Source organism: Coloeus monedula, assembly GCF_965178545.1.
Source record: "Coloeus monedula genome assembly, chromosome: 6".
NCBI lineage: Eukaryota > Metazoa > Chordata > Aves > Passeriformes > Corvidae > Coloeus > Coloeus monedula.
In genome coordinates, this window is record NC_138786.1 from 34022766 (window position 1) to 34040316 (window position 17551).

The 17551-nt window shown below is 37.4% G+C and overlaps 1 protein-coding gene across 3 annotated transcripts in view; it reads left to right on the forward strand.

The window, feature by feature from the left end:
• The window catches only part of MEIS2 (Meis homeobox 2), a gene marked incomplete at its 5' end in the record, with an annotated part of 171701 nt that overhangs the window by 90878 nt on the left and 63272 nt on the right, over positions 1-17551 (forward strand). The gene's annotated exons all lie outside the window — the stretch shown is intronic.

Below are 17551 nucleotides of genomic sequence, written 5' to 3' on the forward strand. Positions count from 1 at the left end.
AGTTACACAGTGATAGCAAATCACCCAGTCACGCAAATTAAAGTTCCCTCAGGGTGGCTTTAATTTCTGTATCTAACTTGCTCAAAATGCTTTTAAAATTTGCATTGTAGAGTTAGCGTGATTTACTCACTCGAAGTATGTCCTGTGCCCTCTCTCTTCACCCTTGGATGTTTTACTAACTTCCGCTTTTTCATAATATCCTGACTGAGTGCCCCTCTGCAGTGGCAGAATTTCCAGCAGGTGAATACTGACTTTGCATTCTGCTTTCCAAAAGAACTACAGGTTATGTTTTTTCTGTTGCACCCAAACAAATCTAACTAATGTAAATTCTAACCATCTGTATTAAAACAATGATGCACACTTTTCAGGCTGCTGGAGAAACAGCAGATTTTGCCATATATCTAGAATACTTACCTTTACATCCCACCCCCTCCAACTTTTTTTACAGAAATGGTGGATAATACATTTCCCTTAGGGAGGATTTAAAAGCATTTTCCATTATGATGGCTAACATGTAGGCTCCTATCACTGTGGAGATGAAGCCTATTTTCACCAAAACAAAATTTACTTTCCTCTGGATAGCAAGTTCCACACTGGAATAGGCATCAAGGCAATTGTCAATTCACGTTTGCACTGCTCACCTAATTCAGGTGGTGGGGAACAAATGACACTGCAGTGTGTTGGATGCCATAGACATAAACCTGAGATCCTAGAAATCGAGTGTGGACCACCAAAGATGTGCCTGTAATTTGCAAAAGCTTGGTGTGTCCATGGGGATCCCAGAAAACTTACAATGCCATTTACCTCAGAAAGGAGAGATGTTCAGCTGGGAAGTGAACATAATACAGCCTGAGGGAAGCAGTATTGTCCCAGGTTCTGTGCTATCAAATTGTTTCATCAGGCAAATTGGAATGAGGGAAGCACTCAACTGTCAGCGGTATGTTACCATCACTGATGGAACTGGAAAAATTTTTTGAGAAAATGGTAGAAGCTCGGAAGAGAGATACACAGAAGGAATCAGTGAAGAGTAACAGGCAGTTGTGGATTTTATATGCAATTCATTGAACGGTTCCTTGAATTGCACCAGTTGCATGCCAGAAAGTACAAGCAGAGACCTCCGGACTGGGCTTTACATGGAGAGCTGTACCTGGTACAAATGTCTTGTCTGGAATTTAGAGAACATGTTAAGCTTTTGTATGTGGGCTCCGGGAGCTCCTCTTGTTCTAGTCTGTATTGTGCTAACAGCCCTTAATCCTAACAGTAGACCGTGTGTTTGTTGTGGTAGGGGGGAAAAGAAGCAGAAAAAATTTGCCCATTTAGTCTTAAGTATATTTCTAACCCTAAGAAAGGCTATGTGAGGTATCTGTAAGGAGTCTCTCTCAAAGAAAGGTTCTTTACCGTTGCTCAGAAAGTAGTACAGCTTGAGGTATTTTACACCAGCCTATAAGGCACTAGATTTAAATTGGTGTGCAGTGAAACATTTAAATATACTATAGCAAATGAAATATGGTCCAATAGGTTTTTTATGGTCCGGCTATGCTTTTTCTTTTCAATCACTAGCCTGGGGCGAACAAGTCGGCTTTAAAATGTCTATTTTAGCTATGCTTTTATCACCTCTGTCTTTTAGGAAGTTTGATTTCTTTTTTCATTTCTTCTCTTTGATAAAAAAAGAGCTGAGATCTCTGAATGGGTTATTTATCTCTTATGTTTAATCTATTTATCTGTCAATGGACATGCTGCTTTAGAAGTGTTTTATATTACTAATTAATTTAATTTCACATACTGTACTCCATGTTAACACATTTTCTGTTATACACTATAATGCGATACAGGGCCTTCCCTCAGCAACCTTACCTTAAAGCTTTAATTGCTTTCCTCTAAGATTCAGCTCATGTTTGATTTATCTGATTTCTTTGTATAAAGATTCCCTGGTTTACAATGTGTACGCAAACCATTAAATTGGTGTTGATGTTTATCCAGCAAACTTACCAATTGGTGATAGTATACATCCCTTTATGAATTTATGACTGGGCAATAAAAGAAGTGTCAGAAGCCCTGTTGTTGTCTCTATCAGGTCACTCTGTTAGTTTATGTTTAGAAAGACAACATGGCCTGCCACTGACTTACACTGTGATTTGAAGGATTGACGCCTGCAGTCAAAATCTGTTATGAATTTCTAGCCGTGAAATGATTTTTTTTCCCCCTTTTTTGAGGGGAAAAGGTGAATATATTGGAGAGGAGAAAAGGGGTAAGACAGCTTGAGCAGGTTTGAAGACAGTGCGGACTTCATCTGACATACATTGTTGTTTACATAATGGAAACGCTGAACCAAAATGCCAGATCCCCAAGCTATGTGAAGTTCAGAGTCTGGATCCAAGTATTGCAGATTGAATTCTCTCTGGCTCTCAAGAACCTAAATGTAGATACCACATATTAAAATGCATGAAAATGAATGATAGTAAATAATCAATGTAGAGTGGGAAATCTGGTCCTTTGATCTGTCAGGTTTCATCACATAACACAAGCATAAGGACATATGGTATTTTAAAGCTGCATTTGAAGAGATGTCTACGCTGACTTTTATCCTTATTTACAAATAGTCAGCAATAAAGGCTGTAATCTTGCAGATAACACTATGGATGTGCATAAGTCTTCTTGCACAGAGTTCATTTTAGGATTGAGATGTGATTAATACAGCTAGGAAACATTTGGAAAATGCATGCATACTTTTGAATGCATTAAGTGAGCCCAATATTATAGCTCTTAAGTAAAGAGTAGGTAGATGTATTTATCTCTGCCCGTTTGTTTCAAATCCAGAAAGCTGTATTGTTTCTGTAAAACCTCTTCATTAGCTATTTCATTGTTACATTTACTTCCCACTCATTAAAGATCCATCCCACTTTCCTTACGTATGGATGACGTCTATCGGCTTAAGTGAGAACTAATTGCACAGGAGGTGAAAGTATTCAAATTAGGATTACCAATATATGACCACACGGAAAAGCAAGCATGAAATATTTTAATTCTTTTTAGATGCAAAGTAACTTATGAACAAAACCCATTGTGGCTGACTCTCACAAGCTTAAAGCATTGTGAAAGAAAAATTAAAATGGGCAAGGCTAATTAATTTGCTAAAATCCATTGTTAATGCAGTGTTTTCAGTCCTCCTGAATGCTGCTCTCATGACATTTGGTGTCTTTCTAAAGGACCGTCCCAGCTGTAAATATTGTTTTTTCTTTCCTCTGAGAATATAAGCTTCCATTTAAATAAGTAAATTCCTAGACCTCATGATAAAATAGAAAGCTTGGAAGCCAGAAGAGCATGCTTCTTAGACTTTAAAGGCAAATAAAGATCAGCCCGTGTATTCCTTTTAAAGTCTTTTTCTGAAGTGTCATGATTTTTAACTTTTTTTGAACTCTGATGTTGGACTGTTTTGGATGAGGGAAGGGGTAAGAAGGCGAGACCTTTTTGGCTTTTCAATTTTTGGGATTAGCAAGGAATGAGTGGCTGCATGGCTATTCTAAAGGCTTTTTAAAAACTGCGTCACATATACCAGAAGAGATAGTATCATCTGGCAAATTGCTGCTGAATGAAATAGTAATCAAAATATGTGACAAAAGCTACGAGCTCTCTCCGACGACTCCGACAGGGTTTACGCTATGGTGGGATTATTGAAAATCTCCTTTAAAACTCTGTGCAGGAAAGCCAAGCCATTGAGGACTTCAACCCACTAGCACTTTTTCCTAGCAGTGGCATTTGCTGCTGTAAATTCAGGGCTCCGTTGACTTTGGCTGATCTGAGCATTGCTCCCTGTCGGGCGAGCTTGCAGGATCGGGCCCTTGGATGATACATGTAGGACTCTGGAAGACCAGCTTTTACTGCTCATATGTTTGGCAGGCAGATTTGATAATCAGTGCTGTTCTAGAACCTTACACCATCTCAGTGAATATAAATTGATGGTGTAAAGCAAATGGGCAACTGGCAGGAAGCCAAACACGGAGGGGAGAGAAGACGGTTTATTGTTGAGGGGGCAGCCCGGTGTTCTACAGCAGAGCTTTCTGTTCACAACAGCTCTGCAGAGCTGCTGAGTTCGAGTGTGGCCTCTGAAGTGTATGAAATAATAACAGTTTTATTTCTCCTGACACAAGCACGGAAGCTGTTTGCTGCCACCTCAGAACTGTTACCCTGCAATGCAAAAGTACCAACAAGGCAGGCTGGATGCAATGTTATTATAAACAGTGCCGCAGTAAACTTCAGGAAAAGCCCATTATACGGTGATAGCCTGTTTGTCAGGAGAAAAGTTCACTAATGTATATGGGAAGCAGAGCTCCTCATTCGCTGATATGTCTGAGTCTATTTTGTTGCACTTTTACCTTTATTTACTGTGCAGGTGCTGCTGAGAATAACCTCAGAAAACACAAAAAGATGGGAGGCCATGTACTCAGCTAGTTTAAATTGGCAAAGAAATGGTGTCAATTCAAGGCACTTGATGCTATGGTCCATTGCATTAATCCTTTCTAAAATTTTAGGATTTTGGGGGTTATGGAAGGAAGAGTGTTTTCTCTGTGGTTGTTTCATTTCTGTGAATCACTGAATGAAAGGTGCATTTAAAATAAAGTAATGAATGAATAATAGCAGGAAAAAAAATGAACATATGTACAGGATAGAATTAAATTCCATTTTAACTCTAATTTGTGTTCCTATGCAATCAGTTGCAGTGATATGAGCTGAGAATTTCAATGAGGCCTCAGGGAGTTTGACACCCATTTCTTATTTTGTTTTGATGGGATTAGCACCCCTAAACCTAAAACTTCTTTGAAAATCAGCCATAATGTCAGTCCTTCCAACCTGTCTTAATCCTTTCTGTTTGTTTAATTATTCCAGGAATTATTCTCTGCTTAAAAGAAATGCAAGTACTACCTTTTGTAGTTGGAGAAATATCATGATTCATTCATCAGTCATAGATCTTAAGTGCCTGTCTTATAAAACTCAAGGGTTTTCACTACCCTCCCTGTGCTCTTAAAAATCTGGTTGCTGATTCAGGTGTCTTTTCTTGATGCACAAACCTACTGCTACACTCTGTAAGCTCATCCCTGGGTTCTGTCATCAGTTGTGTATTTTTCCTCTCCTGACATAGGTTCAGGCACATGGGATCTCTCAGCCTCCCTTTATCCACCCAAAATCTGCTTCTTTTTTCCTTTCTTGTTTTCTTCTTCCAGGGAGTGATGTAGTAAGGTTTTCATTGCTTGTATTCCTTAACATTCATGAAGACATTTGAGATTCCTGTCTGGAAAGTATTCTTAATACATACAAATATTAAGTTATGCTAATTCCTCAACTTAATTTACTGGCAAGTTTCTCAAGATAAACATGAAAATGGCACGAGTCTTTTGTAACGCTAAGAGCATGTTCAAATTTTCTCTGAACTCCAACAGCATATGAAAATTTTAAAACTTGTAAAGGAGATCTGCCAACTTCACCACTATGTACTAGTGAATAGTGGAATAAAAGAAAGAAAAAGTCAACTTTTTAACATTTTGTTGAGGAAATCATTGTTTGTTAAAAGCAGGTATGTTATGCAAATCAAGTGATTTACTGAGTCAGTTCTTACTTCCAATAACTAGATGAGCCAACTCAACAGTGGCTAGAAAGCCAAGAAAACAGCATATAGATTAAGATTACTCAAAACTTTTGTTCCTGCATAAAAGAGATGCAAATTGTACCATCTTACTATTGCTTATGAGTAAAGGCTAAAATCTTGCTTCTTCACCTCCATTTAAGATATAGAGCTAAAACCATGTAACAGTGTCTGTGATAGCTTTCAGTGACTGCATTTGGGATGAGTGGCCTCCTGTCCTGTCAACTTACTTTGCAGAGCCAGTAGAGGCAAGCTAATCACAAAGATGGAAGGAATAGGATTTTCAAGGCTGAAAAAATAATTTTGAAAGCATGCCACTATTCCTATGTGGAGTGGATTGAGGTAGAAGGCCAGGCTCTGAGAGTTATTTCTGCAATTTGCAGGAGAGGATTTTTAACCTCATTCAGGTAAAAAGAAGGAAGAGGATTAATTCTTTAAAATCAGTATAGAATTCAGATTTCTGCACTCCTTTTTTCATAAATACATTTAGAGTCAAGTATTAGGATGGATGTGCATATTCACCTGCTGTTTCTTATGGAAGTCACACATCATTTCCAAAACTGTAGTGTGGGTAGGAACAGAATATCAATTTGTCTGTTTACTGTTGAAGTTCTTATCCTGTCTATACCCACGTCCAGAATATCTGAAAGCCCCCTGGGTATTGCATCTTCATTGCAATGTAAAAATCCTTCCCCTCTTCAGCTGTTTCTCCCTGCTTGGTTTTAGGGAATTAATTATCATATGGTTGCCATCTATTCAGAAAATTACAGGATAATCCCAGTGTTTGAACACCATGTCTGAATCTCAGTCTCCACTTGGGCAGGACACATGGTGTGAGAGACAGCTGCTAAAAACTGTGCAGCTATTACAGTGTGTCAGTTTATAAGCCGTGAAGAGTATGCACCAGCTCGCAGATTGTTGGTAGGAGTGTGGTACTTTGTTATAAATATATTTTATTGATTGTAAGGAGATTTTATTAAAAAGCTATCCAGAAGAAATGGGCAGTAAAAGACCAAGTAAATTGCTTGGCTTTCATTTTAAGTTGCCTAATTTCTTAAGGGTTTATGGGGGCTCCACAGGCTCCCAAAATACTGAGAGAGATTATTCTCACTTAGTGATAGTGGATAGTTGTGCACTGGATGTTCAGCAGGATGGTGGTCTCTGAGGAGGGCATCCAGTCTCACATGGAAAGGTCAACAGGTTCTATTAAACCAGATCTTAAATACATTTAGGTGACTAAAAATGCAGGTGAAAACTTGTCAAATTGTGGAAAGCAACTAAATACATTGCATGCCCAGCTCCCACGGAAATCAGGTACATTAGCCACCTGACTCCTATTCTGTTTAATCGTACATAGATTTGTCTTTAGGTCCCTAAATGTTTCTATGGTTGCACCAAACACTTCTTGCTTCTTTTCAGATTAATGTTAGCTCAGGGCACCTGCCACATAGCAGAACAGTACATACTTCTAAAAAAAACCACTTTGGATCAAGACTTTTTAATGTGTAAATATTATACATTCTTTTAACATTTTCCTAGTAAATATTTTTAAAATGTTACAGATCTATGGCAGATGTTGCTATCTACTGTTTCCTAAGCATGTTATGTGATGGGTTGTGTGTGTATCTGTGTTTTCATGCTTTTTCTGTTTTAAGCCTAGGGAAATCAGCATATTGCGCTCAGTGGCAGTGGTAGGCAGAACATCAATGTGGAGTATATATTATTACACCTAAGACTACTGGCAAGTTGTGCAAATACAAACAGAAATGGAAAAAAAAGTGCAAGACCCAAATAACTGAGATTATAAACCACCTGGAATAATTTCCTGAGGCCTTTTAATACTTTTTAAAATCTGAGGCTTATCAATAAATTAATTCAAACTCTACAGAGGAACTCTGAAACAAACCAGAGATGCACAGGTGTTGGTCAAACCCTAATGTAATTTGATAATACTTAATTTCCCATCATTCCCACCTCAGCCTTGCTGAAAACCAGCCTCTCAGTCCCTCTGGCTGTGGGGCTTCCCAACACCCATACTTCCTGTTCTAGGGCTTCCCAACAGCCATACTTCCTGCTCTAGAGACCCTCTCTGCTCCTCAGCCACCTGTTACTCTGACTTCCCCAGATTCTTTTTTCTGTTCCAGGTTGTCTTCCTGAGGTTGAGCTAAATCCTTTACCAAAATAAAGCCTACATCTTGCTGCATTAGCATCCCTATTTCTCCTGACCTTAAAAACACCTTGCAAAGCTACTTCCTCTTCCATGTGCTTGCCCTCTCATTTCACATACCTGAGCTGCCCTTCAGAAGCTGATTAAATTTAAATGTAATCATAATCATATCACTTTAAAGAGGAGGCATGAGCACTAATAAATGCTTCAAATCAGGCACAACGCTTTTTTAGATGTTTTATTCTTTTTACACCTATATTCTAGAAACCCTTGTCCAAAAGGACCATTTCAATTCAAAGCCCTCAACCTCCCACTCCCAAAACCACAAAATGTCATGACTTCTGCTCTGAACCTCATAACAGTCACCGGTAGCTGGATATATCAATGCTGGCTACTAACAGCCCCTTATTATTTCCTATCACCTGTTACAAGCTCTTGTCTGTTCAACGAGACAAGTCTCCAGGTCTTGGTTCTGCAGGAATTTCAAAACCCTGTACACAAGCTGCCAGTGTAGAAATTGCCAACTTGTGTTGGATGTTCTACTCAGATGCAGAAAAGAGGCCTTTCCAGGAAGAGGAGAGCATATAGTCTTCTCTTCTGGACTCACTCAGAAAATAGCAAACAGAATCTACATATGCTTTGGAAAGTAGATATCCTTTGAAGACCTGAGCTGCAGTTTCCCTTCACAGAATATTGGAATTGCTTGTAAATTTATGCAAATTCATGGCTTAGAGTTCATCTTTGAGATTTTGGGTTCAGACACAGTGTGAGACTTCGCCTGAACCACAGCAGTTTCACCTAGTTGCCACATGAAAGCATTGATTGCAGCACTGCAACCAAAAGTCTTACAACGTTTGCCAAAACTCAGATGAACTCCTGAATAAACCTGGCCTTAACTATGAATGGTTCAGGCTTTCACTATTAATGTGATGTCTTTGTACTGCAAAAGTTGTTGCAGCCATTGCCTTTGCTTTGCAGATTCAGTGTATATATATATATCTATATCTATACATCTATATATAGATATATAGCTATATATATCTATAAAACCAGCTAAATACAAATTAAACTATGTACATTAAAAATTAAAACATAAACCCTTATTTTGTGATGACTAGTTTTCTTCCCCTTTAGTAGGTCATGAATATTTTCTGGCATGATATGTCACTAGCTTATAACTTCATTAAGCTGCAGTCCATACCTTACCCTTTCACTAGATCCCTGAAAAGAACTTTTGTGTGTGCCAAACAGATATCCACTTGGTCTGTGGCTCTTGAAAGGTAAATTGCCAAGTTCCAACAAGCAAATTAAGAGGTGCAATGAGAGTTAGCTGTTGCATTCTATCAAATCCTGCTACTGAATGTGTTGAAAAGCTTGCCCAGAGCCATGGCCTCACATATTTATGGTATGAATGGGAGACACTTGGAGCTATGTATTGCCATAGTTCCCATTTCTTTTGTAATAAACTAGCTCAGCAGATGTAGCTTAGGTAAAAAGGAAATTCAAAGTCTCCTACTCAGAGACTAACCAAAACAAAGTTCTCCCTCCAGTCCTCTGTCTATGAGCCAAACTCAGAGCCAGACCTTACTTGTACTGATTAATGTTTTATTCTGTGTGTAACCCAAGGAAACTCAAAGGGTTCCCAGATGGAATAAAGTGCTGCTTAATAGCACCGTGTAAGTATCACTGCCAGAATGTGGCACAAAAAATGTTTAAAAAATCCAACTTTCCATTTATAACACAACACAGATTAAATCATAGCAATAGTTTTCCAAGTCAGTTGCATCATTCTCTTAGTTTATAAGTTTTGGTGCTGAAGACATCAGTTCTGGGTAGCTTAGCTTTTCTTTTATGATAGATTTTTCGGTATTAGTAACTAATTCACATAAAAAAATTCCATACTTGTGGCTTAACCTGTGCCTATGTTCTACAGGCCTCTGAGTATTTAGTATCACATTTCTGATGTGATTTACCCTGCCTATTCCACCTGTGTAGTAAAGTAAAAAATTAAGATGTTCTATTGAACTTTGTTGATTTTATTTAGCCTGATGGGTGCACAATAGCTCCAAATTAAAGCAGAAGCAAAAGATGAGCCCAAGATCTACAAAACAGCAGAACCTGAAGGATCATGGATTAAACTAAAGACCTCTAACAAAGCTTGTACTTTGATCCAGCAAGGTGGTGGTGAGGGAGATAACAATACACATTTTTGTGCTTGTTGATACTTTCACTCATGTACTGTACCAAGATGTTTCAGAAAACATTGATTACAACTTTCTACACCATTTTTTCACAATTTACATAACAGCATCTGAATCTCAAGAAAAAAAGGCTTTCTATATTAATCAGTAAAGGCTAATAAATTTACAATTCAGCTTCCATTGAAGTCTTCAGAGAACTTCTGTTGCCTTTGTGGGGTGGTAGGTTGGCCCTTTAGCATACCTTTCATGCCTAACAGTGCATGAATCTTTTGTATTTCTAGCTTTATCTAATATTGTTGCTTAACTCAATTACATATAAAAGTGCAAAGAGTCTCCTCACTCTTCACAGCTTAACCCACCACTTGTTGTTACTTGTTTATGACACATTTTTCTACTTTATAGTCTTTAATCTGAAATTATATCAAGTGCTGTAATAAAACTGAAAGAGATAATATCTATGGCATTTCCATTCCTCTGCTCTGGTGATAACATTATTTAACAACACTAGGAAGTTAATTAAGAAAGACCTTGCTGTCATAAATCCATGTTGCCTTCCTCATTAAATTAGGCTTTGCAATGTATTGCTGAAGTTCAGAAAACTTTTCTGGACATTCAGCAATGGGTGCTTCACTAAATAGCCCACAATATGTTACATACTCTTTTACAGGATGAGGATCTATTTAACACTAATGCTTCTGGGGTTTCACATGTTTAGATCAGATTAATTCTGAATCTTCCTTTCCTTTGAAATCATTAGGAAAATATTTCTGCTTTTTGGATATTTAAGGTATTTAATCTTTTCACATCCATGTTTGCTCTCATTTACATGTTATATTATCCCTATTCTGTGTTTCCTTGAATCCTTGATTTATGCAGTTCTCCATCCCAGCTAACAGAAGCCAGCTACTGATTGAATATACTAGTTCCTTGCCCATTATCATTCATCGTGAACATGGGGTTTTTCCTATCAATTGTAAATCCTGTCTATAGTGCAGAAAAAAATGAAACTGGGCTTTATCTTCATGGCTTTGTGAACCCTGCATTCTTTCATAATGCATTTGTAAACCATTTTCTGTAAGAATTTGGTTTAGGGCAATCAAAAAAGAACCAGCTCCATAGGTTAGACAGGGGTTCAAATTCAATTAAATCAGCCCTGTAGGAACTGATTCCCTGAGTATATTGCAAAGCAGAGCACTGGGATTGTTTGGGACCAGATTTGTGAAAATCCTTATGTGGTCCTGAACTTTTCAAACATGTAACCTGAGATTCTTTAGCTTACCCAATCTTGAAAAAAGAATTGTTCAGTGAGATGACTTAACCATCAAAGATGGTTGTAACTGTACTGTGTGAGTATCACTGTTTAATATTTAATGCTGTTTCCATTCCTCTGTCTATATGATTCACAAATTCCTGACCCAAATTGGAAAGGCTAAATAAAAAGATCTCGTATTAAACGACCACCTGCTTCAGTCATAGCCAGTAATTTAGGCAATCATGAAAAAACATTGCAGAAATTAGTAAATGCAAAATTTGAGAACTGTCACATACCTGAATCTGGTATCTACAGCAACCCTTTGTTTGAAGTACCTTACATCAAAACCAGTGACTGTATAGGGTCAGGAGTGGATGTTTGCATCCAAATTGTGTTGATGGGGCTGATCTTTAGCATAAATAGATACTTCTGATAAGCCTGCCAATAGGTAAAGATTCACATTTTGAAGAAGAATAATCTAAGGCTCACCAGACAGTTCCATTTTGCAAAGCCATTAAAAGGGACACAGTTCTGCCTCCTGATATTAATGAAAGGAACACTATTTTTAGTAGTGCTGATTATTTTCTTGACTTGGATTAAGTAAGGTGTTCTCACCCCCCCCCTATTTGCTCCAGGTCTTTTCTCAAGAGATTAACAAAGCAGAACTTGATGAGACACTTCATTCTAAATAAGAAAGAGAACTATTTGGAAGTAATCTTTCTGTCTTACAGCTTAACTTTGTTCATCACTTCAAGGCCTTCTCAATATGATTTTTACTTCAGGGTTTACAGTATTTTTATTTTTGTTTGCCTCCATTACTTCTGAGACTACTTTACCATACTGATTGTTTAGTGGTTTGAAAGACTGTTTCCCTTAGCTTCATTGCAGATTTTGGTCTTCAAGTATTGACTATAATTTTAGTTCTTGTTGGGGTATATCTGTTTGTTCTAATATGCATTCCGTATTGTCTTTTCAGTCTTTGTCTACAGTAATTGTAAGATAGTACAGACAACTCTTAAATATTTGTCTGAAATATGGATTTTGTATTTCAGAAGCTTAAAGTAACGTTTTGGTATGTTTACTGAAAGGTTAAGTTTCTTAAATTAGGCTTCAAATCAAATTCTAAGGAATATAATGGCAAAACTCTTACTGACTCAATGGAAATAGGATTTTATATCCAAACATCTAGAAGATCACATACAATATCTAGGAGAAGAAAATTGCTGTAATACTGTTTGGTTTTATTACTACACATTGTGCTTTATGTCTGGAGACTGACCTGAAAACCCATTGGTCCAATATCACTGTTCCTCTCTCTCCAGTACTTTCTTGTTACCTAAAATGTATTTTTAAATCTTTTCAATCATTTAATCTTTTCCATAGCTACCAATTTTACCTCTTTTTAATCTATCAGCAAAATTTAAGTCAAACTTTGAGTGTCTCTCTCTCCTGCAATTCATTCTGCCTTTCAGCTGCAACAGAAATATTTTCGGTTAGCTAGCTTTAGAGTCTTATAAATAGCAACCATAATATTTTCCTGTAGCGCAGTTATTGCTGCATTTTCTTTTTTGTTGCTTTGTTTGTTTGGATTTTTTAAAAATTCTTTTCTACCTTAAAAAGTGCACCATGAAATTCCTACCATCCCAATCAGATATTCTTCCATTTTCTCCATAGATTCTTTTCTCCATTCATTATGTCAGACCATCCCAGTATTTATCCTACTTTCAGGGAACTCACTGCCTGAAAATTCAGAATTAAAAGACCAAAGTGTCTGTTTATTCTTATGTGTCAAAACCCCTGAAATGTTTGATAGCTTTGCAAGAAATTGGGACAACAATCATATATTAATATTTTCATTAGGAACTGCAGTTCTTCTTCACAGAAAATAGAGCCAAATTGTACTTGATGTGTGATAATGTTTATTGTCACCCTTCTTGTCCATGTGAATAGTCACCATTTTCAAAATCACTGTATGGGCTACTTACCCTCCTTTTAATTTACTTGAAGGAAAATTTTCAGGGGGAAAATTTTGCATAAGAGATTGCAAATTGTTTTTCTTCTTACAGCACCAAAGGGTATGGTTTTCTGTCATTGTTCTGTTTCCATTGCAAAGATGGGAATTTTTTCTACCACAACACTGCTTATCACTTTATTAATCATCTTCCTTCCCTTCCTTAGAATATCCATTTTTTCCCTGTAAATGTGCTTCTCAAGCTTTCATTTTGCAAACCACACATCTGGTCATCTTTCTTTTTTGTTGTGTCTAAAAGCAGCCATATGTCATCAGCAACCCTCTCATGTATATTGAACTTCCTTAGCACATCAGCTTGTCTCTTTGAATGTGTTACCTGATGTCTTTAAAGTGGCAAAACACAGAAAAGTGGGTCCTCCTAGTCTTTTGTTCATCAGACAAGAAAGAGTAAGGAATATGGGAGAGACAGGGTGTTTTACGCCATTGTTCTATATCTATTCTAGCTTTGCTTTTTAATATCTCCTTGCCTTAGTTCAGCTAGCAGAATATGGCTCAAATCAGCTCTAGACTATCCAGCACTTAAGTATGGATTTCCTTTATTGATTGGGAGGAGCCAGGGCTGCCAATGCTGGTGTGGTTTTTGTTAGATCTTCCACAACAACTCTGATTCTTCAGCTAAGTCTGTCTGTCCAGGTGCTTTATTAGGTGTTCACTGTTTTTAACATGAGTGGTCTTCTCTGGGAATTAACAGGTATAACAACAGTCCTTCTGCTTGGGAAAGAGGCATTAAGTGCTTGAGAACTATTACAATGTGTCTGGCAGCATGTATGTAAATAACAGAGAAGAATAATGATACTAAGAGATCTAGATCAAACAGGTAAACTTTAATTAAAGCTTGAAAAGCTTTTGGTTCAGGAGATACATCAGTCTTTTCTAAAAGCATGCTTAGTAAACTTGGTTCTGTGGTGCTGTATGTGGAGGTCCCTCTTCTCCTTCCCCATTTAGAGTGGCATTACATAGTTAAGACATTAAAAATGTTTTAAAGTGATGAGATGGGTGATATCTGAAGTAACTAGGACCATGATTTAAATGTAGCCCTACCAATGCATAGTCTGTCAGGGGAATGGGCTCATAGCACTTTCTGTTGTTGAATGTTGAAAATTCTGGAATGCAAGTGCTTCCTCTGCTTCCTAAAAGAGTTGCAGTCTCACAGATAATGAGAAGTGCACCCATTTTGGAGCTCAGTTCATTATCTGAAGCATGGCTTGATCATCCACAGATAGAGGACCGAGTGTCTTGTGGCACTGCTATTTGACCATCCGGTAGCACTGAAGAGTTCATGAGATACCCATGGTTACCTTGGCAATAAAGTGATGAGATAGTAGAATGGGAATTTTTAGAGCTGGTGAGATTTTCTTTTTTTATGACTGTTAACTCATTTGTTACTGAGATTAACGTTTAAACAGACAATTAGGGAATGCTTTTAATAGGCTGAGAAAAGTTAAAGGATGTCAGTGTATTCTTTAATCCTGCCTTTTGAAACAATCCCTAGCAGTTTGTACTCATTATGCCTTTTAAGAGTGAATAATTTAGATTCTTCTTATTAGAAACTCCCCTTTATGTTCTTTCCTCTGAATAGAATTTTCTAAATAAGAAAATAAACTAATCTTATATGAAATTCTATAACCCGTACCTCTGTCTGAGTAAAATTATTACGTACGTATATATAAACTCCCAAGTCTACCAAATCCAACTATGCTGGGCATAAGTGTCATTTAATTTATTGGAAGAAAATTGACCACACTTACATTGAAAAAAAAACCACTTTAAATTACACAGGACAATGCTGAAAAGGCATCATTAAACATCCTGAAACCTTGCCTTCACATTTGCGATGCTTTTGGCAGGGTTTGGGTCATGAAATCCCAGCCCTTATATGTTCAGAGCAAAAGGAGCCCTGTCACACCCTTCTTCAGTACATACCTGAGCATTTAAGGCTATAAATGCCTGCACGAGATTTGCAAAGCAGGTAAAGCTGGTAATTCATCTCAGGTAGTTACTTGATGATGAAGTGACTTATCATCATTGCAACCATACTAGAATGTGTATTCCTACCAGAAAGCTTAGCCACTGCAGGGGTGACTGGACTCACATCTCCCGGCATCCAGCAGTGTATAGACTAAACTATAACTTTTAGTAAGATAATATGGAAACCGACAACAAATTATTATTTGTGGTCTTTTTCCAGTTTTCAAGTGCAAACATACCAAAGTTTATTTTAAATCTGAGCCAGTCAGACATTTAGCAATATAGATCAAAGCAGAAATGAAGGCCTCCCATGCTTATTATTTCAATATGATGTCTGTTCTAATAAAGTGTAAGAATGCCTGTGATAGACTAACTAGTAGGAATTTTCTGGTTCTGTAGTTTAGCCTTAAATATATACATGTATTTGTAAATTAATCAGAAACATATTGTCGTGGTTTCAGTTCCTCGGAAAGCTGATTGTTTTCAATCCTTTCTTTAATCTTAGAAATATGGTGGCAGTCTGCCAGCACACTTTCAGATAAACAGTCCACTTCACATTTAAAAGCTGTAGAATCACTGATGTTGAAGGGGGGGAAAAATCAACAGAAAACAACACCAGTTTTCGCTCTCTCTGTCTTCCCCAAAATGTAGAACATTATTTAAACAAGTTAGAGTTGTTGTGCTATTGTCCCTCACTCTTAATTAGAAATAATAAAAGCCATCTGTGCAAGGTGAATTTTGATAAGATCTCAGCTTTTAAGTGTTTGTTGATCTTGTGTGTACCAATTTTCAAATGTCTTAATAGCTCCAGGATGGCTATCACACTGAGTAGGCTCAGTGATTTCCATCAAGCTCTGTGCTGCTGTTGAATGCAATTCACTTTATGCGTGGTTATATTTTGACTGAAATTTTAAAAACATACTATTCCTTACAGTACAATAAGTATTTAACGGGATGGAACTGTTTCCATTTGGAAGAGTTGTTTTTTAGTTTTTTTTTTTTTTTTTTACAACAGCAGCTCCTCACAGTTTGGGATTAAACACAATTACAGTGAGGACTTGTTTTACATGAATTGCATACTGGACAGCATTTGTGTGGCTGCTTTCCAAAGGCAGAATTTTCTAGTCTCATTTTACCCATTTTGGGGGGCCCACATTCAGGAGAAAGAACCCACCCCTCAACCCAGAAGGGGAAGGCTCAGAAGTGATTGTCTCGAAGCCTGGAAATGGAAGACAGGATTTCCTTTCTTTCAACCTGTGTTTTCAGTCAATTAAAATTTGTACTCAGGGCTTTTCGGTTTGAAGCCACCCCTGTGTCTGTGATGAGCAATCCTTCTTGTTTGTGCAGTCATTCATTATCTCCATTACCAAGAGGAGAATAGAGGACAATTACATTGTTTGGACGAATCAGAGTGTTAGGAGGAATATTTATCATGGTGGCAGAGTGCAGCACCTGACAGCGCACGATTGATGGCCAGGAATGAGTGTGAGTGGCCAAAGCAGTCTCATATGATGCAAATTACTGACTGTGGATTCCAATTTATCCTGTTCATTTTTCTTGCCTTTGCTGAAGACTATTAGTGGTTTTTGAAGCAGTGAAGGGGTCATTACTAATGTGGGCTAGAAGCAGGAGGGGGAAGGAGGGGAAAAGCCTTCTGTAATTACACAGCCTTCAAGAAAAGGCTGCAGGCCTAGCCAAAAAAGTGTCAACACTTAGCAATCAGAAAAATTTATTTTCTTTTTATCCTTAACCCATATTAACTCAACATTATCATCTTTCTTTGTTAATATTTGAAGAATATTAAAAGCTTGACTTCTATATTAATACAGGTCTCTTTAACCCTTTTTGCTGTGAAGTGATGTTGCTTTGCTAAATGTCAATTCATCAATGGCATTAAACAGTGCCTGCTTTTAAAAGTGTAGATAATGGAAAATTAAATATTCAGTCTTCTTAAAAAACTAATTCTAGATGACTGATTATTTCTTTTACAGAATAGTAGGTAGGGCATTGGAAACATATGAGAAAAAAATTATTGAAGTAGAGGTGCAAGAGGTTTCTGTGTTAAAATGTAATGTCAGTACAGGAGAAAATCAGTTTTATTTGGTGTGTTTAGGTGGTGTGATCTGTAAGCAGTATCAAAACCCCCTGAAAGTTTCATTTTGCTGTATAATGAATGATGTACATTTAAAACATATGCATATTTAATTTAATGCCTATTCAAACCCTACTTAGTCAGCTCTCTGGGGGTTATATATGAATTAATGATCTCCAAAAGCTTCTCCTAGCTATCACG